Here is a 7,556-nt window from a genome sequence, read left to right on the forward strand (position 1 = left end):
GTCAAGTGCCTTAGGCACTATGCTGCCAGAGCTCCTGAAAAGCTGTACTCCAACAAATTTGAAAACCTAGAAGAAATGGCATAGTGGCTAAGGCACTTGGCTGCTAACCAGAAGGCTGGCGGTTCAAACCCACCAGCCACTCCCAGGAAGGAAGGTTGGGCAATCCTACTTCTGTAGTGATACTGCCTCGGAAACCCAAGGAGGGGTCGCTATGAGTCGGGGCTGACTCGACGGCAAATAACAACAACAAGAAGAAGAAATGGACAAATTTCTAGAAACACGTTACCTAACTAAACTAACACAGACTAAGGTAGAAAATTTGAACAGGCCCATCACAAAAGAAGAAATTTAACAAGTCATGATAAAAACTCCCAGCAAAAAAAGTCCTGGCACAGACATCTTCACTGTCAAATTCTATCAAATATTCAGAGAAAAAGTTCTACTCAAACTGTTACAGAACACAGAAAAGGAGGGAATACTCCCTAATTCATTCTATGAAGTCAGCATAACCTTGATACCAATGCCAAACAAAAATACCGCTAAAAAAGAAAATTATAGACCCTTATGAAGATACATGCAACAATTCAACAAAATTTTAGCCAATAGAATCCAACAACATATCAAAAACAAAACAAAACATCATCACTAAGAGGCATTCATACCAGGTATGCAAGAATGGTTCAATATTATAAAAACAATCTACGTACCCAGCACATATTTTAAAACAAAGGAGAAGAACCACATGATCATATCAGTTGATACAGAAAAGGTATTTGATAAAATCCAACACAGTAGCACTACGCTACCAGAGCTACCTGATTAAAACACTCAACAAAATAGGAATAGAAAGGAAATTCCTCAACATAATTAAGGGCATATATACAAACCAATGACCAAAAGTAATCTCAATGGGGAGAGGCTGAAAGCATTCCTCTTGTGAATGGGAACCAGACAAGGATGTCCTTCATCACCACTCCTATTCAACATTGTACTGGAAGTACTAGCATGAGCAATAAGGCAAGAAATGGAAATACAAGGCATCTAAACTGGCAAAGAAGAAGTAAAACTATCTTAATTTGCAGAGGATATGATCCTATACATCAAAAATCCTGTAGGTTCAACAAGAAAATGACTGGAACTTATAGAAGGATCAGCAAAGTGTCAGGGTACAAAACTAATGTACAAAACTCAGTCACATTCCTTCATACTAACAAAGAGAACTCTGAAAAGGAAATCAGGAGAACAGTACATTTACAATAGCCACACAAAAGATAAAATACTTAGGAATAAATCTAATAGAGACACAAAAGGCCTACACAAAGCAAACTACAAAACACTACCATATGAAACCAAAAGTTGTTGTTGTTGTTAGGTGTCATTGAGTAGTCTCTGACTCCTAGCAACCATATGCACGGAACAACGAAACACTGCCCAGTCCTGCACCAGCTCCACGATCTTTGCTATACTGAACCCATCACCGCAGCCACTGTGTCAACAGAGACCTACATAAACAGAAGAATATATTATGCTCATGGATAGGAAGACACAGTGAAAATGACAATAATATTCAAAGTGATCTACAGATATAATTCAATCCTGATACAGATTCACCATCATTCTTTTACCAATTCTGACACCAACCATCCCTCCCATGGCACTCACTGCTTCTCTGCTTGGTTCAATAATTCCTTGCCATGCCCACACAGAACTCACAGACAATTCTCATGATTGTGGGGCTTATTAGGGAAGTAACAGGCTACGATTCAGGTTTAGGAATGTGCTCAGGATACAATTCTTTGATCAGGAGAGTCTCCCCTCTGCTATGCCCTGAGGCATGCCTCTCTGGCCTTTGGCCTCTTGGCCTGGCCTCTGCCTTGCTTGGGAAAGAGTGGTACAAAGCTCTGTTAGCTCTACTGATAGGTACACCTAGGTGAACCCCACTCCACCAGCAAGGCACTTGCCCAAAAGCACTCAGCTTTCTCACTCTGTGGGCTGGAAAGCCACCACTCTGTGTCATGCCTCTTGATTTCTCTGCTCGGTCTCTGCCAAGTCATCTCTGCCAAGGAGGGCCAGCACAGGTATCTCAGATCCAAGGATGCACTCCACTTCAACTCCAACTCTTTTCTCTTGATGGCAGTGAGATTCCCCCTTTCTGCCTCTAGGAAGCCTCATTTTAAGCCTGGCAGAGTGACAAAACTAACCAATCCAAATATCAGAGTTCTATACATCTTATTTGCATGGATTCACCCAGTGATCCAGTGGGAGTTACAAAAACAATGGGTAGAAAATCCATACCAAGTAATTCACTGCACCACAATAGTATATATTGGTGGTGGTGTTCAAACCCACCTGCCACTCCGTGGAAGGAAGATGGGGCAATCTACTTCTGTAAAGATTTATCTCTTCAGTTATCAGGGAAGGCAAACATTGATTTATGGGTGGATAGATGGGTGGACAGGCTGAACTATTAGGTATCTTTATGCAGGGGTGTGTGTGTTCATGACCATGTGTAGGGTTGGCAGATAATGTTTCTACAAGTGTATTTGTAAAGGGACAAGGTTGTAGCCACTTCTCGGCTATAGCCAGCTACCCAGAGGGAGCGAGTATTTGGGCCTGTGGGCTCGGGACCATGGTCACAGGGGATATCAAGCTCAATTGGCATAACATACTACATAAAAACATTGTTCTACATCCTACATTGGTGAGTAGCGACTGGGATCTTAATTGCAAGCGGCCATCTAGATGCAACAATGGGTCTCTTCTCGTCTAGAGCAAAGAAGAATGAAGATACAATTAGTCCAAGGGACTGGTACACCATGTGATCCTCAGCCTATACAACTATGAGACCAGAAGAACTAGATGGTGCCTGGCTACCACCAAACCATTTGGACGGGGATCTATGTAGGACGTCCTGGATAGAGTGGGAGAACAATGTGGAACAAAATTCAAAATCATTAAAAAAAAAAAAAAAAAAAAAGGACTAGTATTGCTGGTCTGATAGAGCCTGGTGGAACCCATGAGACTATGGCCCCTAGCTGCCCTTCAGGTCTGGAATTGAACCCACTCCTGTGGCTTCCAGGTGAACAAAAGACAGGCATATGAGCTGAACATTTACATTACACTTCTTGGAAAGATCAATTATGGGAGAATAGAAGGGTTGTGTTTGCACAGGGAGACAGTTGGAGGGTCAGGAGTGCATGGGAGGGAAGGACATAGGGAAGAGGGAGCTGTTGCATTGTGGGAAATTGCAGTTAATGTCATGAGACCAAGTGTATGTGAACTGCTGTAGGGAAAGTGAATTTTCTCTGTAAACTTTCACCCAAATCACAATAAAAATTTTTTAATAAAAGATTTACCTCTTTGGAAAGCAAATGGGGGTTGCTATGAGTTGGAATCAACTTGATGGCAGCGAGCTTTTTGATTATAGTACATACACAATGTATATATATATACACACACACACACACACACATATATATACATACACATATATCTGGCGGTTCAAACCCACCAGCCACTCCTCAGAAGGAAGGTTGGGCAATCTACTTCCATGGTGATTCCGCCTCAGAAACCCAAGGAGGGGTCGCTATGAGTCAGATCCGACTCGATGGCACATAACAATAACTATATACATATAGTCTATGCTATGGTAGTATATATGCTTTGGTGGTGTAGTGGATAAGGCGTTTGGCTGCTAAGCAAAAGGTCAGTGGTTTGAACCCACCAGCGACTCCACGGAATAAAGATGGGTCAGTCTACTTCTGTCAAGATTGATAGCCTTGGAATCCCAATGGGGGTCGCTGTGAGTCAGAATTGACTTGATGGCAGTGTGTTTTTGTATAATAGCATGTGTGATACATTCTATAGCAAGTATGGTATGGTGTATATATATATATATATATACTCATTACTGTATGATTCCAACACATACGATCCCCTTTGGGTTTCCAAGGCAGTAAATCTTTACGGAACTAGATTGCCCAATCTTCCTCCCATGGAGTAGCTGGTGGGTTTGAACTGCCAACTTTCTGGTTAGCAGTCTAATGCCTTAGGTCAGGTATATGATATATACATATATATATATATATATATATATATATATATATATATGGTATACACATACACACATGCACACATATATCACGATAAATGGAGAAAAGATTGAAGTTGTCAAAGACTTTGTATTACTTGGTTCTATAATCAATGGAAGCAGCAAGCAAGATATCAGAAGACATAGTGCATTGGGCAAACCTGCTGCAAAAGACCTCTCTCAAATGCTGAAGAGCAAAGATGTCTCCTTGAAGACTAAGGTGTGCCTAACCCAAGCCATAGTATTTTCAATAGCCTCATATGCATGTGAGAGATGGACAATGAATAGGAAGACTGAAGAAGAGTTGATGCTTTGGAGATGTTGTGTTCGTGAAGAATATGGAAAGTACCGTGAACTGCTAAAAGGACTAACAAATCTGTCCTGGAAGAAATGCAGCCAGAATGCTCCTTGGAAGCCAGAATGGCCAGACTTCATCTCACCTACTTTGGTCATGTTGTCAGAAGGGACCATCCCTGGAGAAGGATGTCATGCTTGGTAAAGTGGAGGGTCAACAAAAAAGGGAGAGGCCCTCCAAAAGACGGAATGACACCGTGGCTGCAATAGTGAGCTCAGGCACAGCAAGGGTCATGAGGCTGGCACCGGATCAGGCAGTGTTTCGTTCTGTTGTACACAGGGTAGCTGTGAGTCGGAGATGACTTGACAGCACCTAACAACAACAACAACAACATGTATAGTTGTTGTGTGTTGTCTAGTCAATTTTGACTCGTAGCGACCCCACGTGACAGTAGAAGTGGCCCACAGGGTTTTCTAGCATACAGTTTTTATGAGAGGAGATGACTAGGTGTTTTCCCTCACAGAGTGGCTGAATGGATTTGGACCATCAACTTTTATGTGCGTAGCCATGCCCTTAATCATTGTGATACCAAGACTCCATATATAGCCACTACCTGTCTGTCGGTTTGGCACACTGTGGTGACTTGCATGTTACTATGGTGTTGGATGCTATGCCACCAATGTTTGATATTTCGAATACCAACAGGGTCACCCATGTTGGACAGGTTTCACAGGAGCTTCCAGACTAAGACACAAAAGGAAGAAAGGCCTGGCATGCTTCTTCCAAAAATTAGCCACTGAGAGCCTTGGCATCACAACGGAATATTGATTGTGCTACAAGATAAACCGTCTAGGTGGAAGGCACTACACAATGGCCGAAACAACAAACGCAAACATGCCAATGACCATGAAGATAGCACAGGACCAGGTGAGATTTTGTTATGCTTTACACAGGGTTGCCACAAGTCAGAGCTGACATATAATTAACAACTCCACACACACACACATACATATACATATATATGTGCACAGGTTGATATTAAAAACATACATGTGTGCATCAGTAGTACTAAAAATATTTAGTAACAATAAGGTAATGTAATATGTAAATGGAAATAAAAATTTCAAAATAGATTTCCTTCTATCCTCTAATACAACTGCTTTAAATTATCTGTGTTGTACTGCAAATTATCATCGAGTAATAATATAATTTCTAAATTGTTTGTTGATACTTAGAAATTGTTCATGTGATCATCTCTCTGATGTAGCTTTCACTGGCTAACTAATGGCCCTTCTGAACCAGGATTTGACACAGGAAACTGCGTTAGACCCGGCCGCATTGCCGGCTAACCAAAAGGCTGGCGGTTCAAACCCACCAGCCACTCCTCAGAAGGAAATTTGGGCAATCTACTTCCGTAGTGATACCACCTCAGAAAACCAAGGAGGGGTCACTGTGAGTCGGGTCCGACTCGAGGGCACATAACAACAACAACAACAACCATTGCAGGCAGAGAGCACCTGGGCCTGCTGTCCGCTTTCACAGCCAGGTACACTTCTGGATGACCGCGTTCCCCACGTGTACCGGACCCAGACTTCTATAACTGCCCCCTGCCCAGGGCCACAGGCCACCCTGAGTGGGAAGTAGGGAGAGAGAGGATGCGTCTCCTTGTTGCCACAATTCTCCTGGCCAAATTCCCTGATCAGGTCAAAGGAAATAGTGCTACAAACTGGAGATTCCTGGAATCACGGAACGGTTAGGTCCCAGAACCATCCCCATCCTTATTTAAACTAAAGCAGACAGCTGCCGCCAGGTGGCGCCAACAACAGCAGCGCGGGTCTGTACAGGTTTGGCTCTTGCAGCCCTAGCCGCGAAGCTCTCTTCTCAGTCATTCAATTAATTAATACTTAGCAATGATCCCGCACTCCACGTGATTGATTTTTTTGTACTTTACGTTCCATGTTATGGGTGGGGGAGTTAAATTTTAGATTGTTGTGAAGCTATACCTTATTTTTTCCCTTTCTCGGCAATATTTTTTTTGGAAAAAATTTGAAACTTAGAGGAGGGTTATAAGAACAATACAATATACAATGAAAACTCATATACCTTCCACCTAGATTCACCAATTCTTAATATTTTGCCACATTTTCTTTCTCTCTCCGTATAAACACAAACGAAACCCACTGCCCTGGAGTCAATTCCTAATCATAGCGACCCCACAGAGCAGAGTAGAACTGTCCCTCAGGGTTTCCAAGACTGTAATCTTTACAGGAGTAGACTGCCACGTCGCTCTCCCACGGAGTGCCTGGTGGGCAACAGCTCTTTTGGTTAGCAGCCGAGCGCTTTGACCACTGCACCACCAGGGCTCCTTTCTCTCCATATAAGGTGTGTATATATACTGGTAGCATAGTGCATAAGGCACTTGACTGCTAACCAGAGGCTGGCAGTTCAAACCCACCAGCCACTCGGTGGAAGGAGGTTGGGCAATCTACTTCCGTAGTGATACTGCCTAGGAAACCCAAGGAGGGGTCGCTATGAGTCGGGTCTTACCGGATGGCAAATAACAACAACTCATATATACTCTGTTTGTTTGTTTTGGAACCATTTGGGAGTTAATTGGCTCATCATGGCTCTTTGTCCCTAAATACTTCAGCATGTTTTTCCTAACACCAAGAACACTCTGCCACAGAGCCATAATCACACTTGGTGTCAATATAACATTGATATGCACACATGTGTGCACATACACGTTAGATATCCAAATATTGTAATTTCCTAAATTGTCCTGATAGTGCCACATATATACACATGCATATAAATACATAACCTGTTACTGTCAAGTTGATACCAATTCATAGTGACCTTATAGGACAGACTAGAGCTGCTCCTATAGGATTTCCAAGGCTGTAAATCTTTACGCAAGCAGATTGTCACATTTTTCTCTCTCAAGGAGGCTGGTGGTTTGAACCACCGACCTTTTGCTTAGCAGCTGAGTGTACCACTGTGCCGCCAGTATTAGTATACCTTATAATTTCATCTAAGATCTAATCAAATATCATTCATTTTTTTTTTTATTAGGGTTTGGGTGAATATTTACAGAGTAAATTCACTTTTCATACAGCAGTTCACATATACTTTGTCTCATGTCATTGACCAAAATTTACAATGCAGCAG

This window comes from Orycteropus afer, unplaced genomic scaffold (genome assembly GCF_000298275.1).
Source record: "Orycteropus afer afer isolate SDZICR_OR568_19922 unplaced genomic scaffold, OryAfe1.0 scaffold00177, whole genome shotgun sequence".
Taxonomy (NCBI): Eukaryota; Metazoa; Chordata; class Mammalia; order Tubulidentata; family Orycteropodidae; genus Orycteropus; species Orycteropus afer.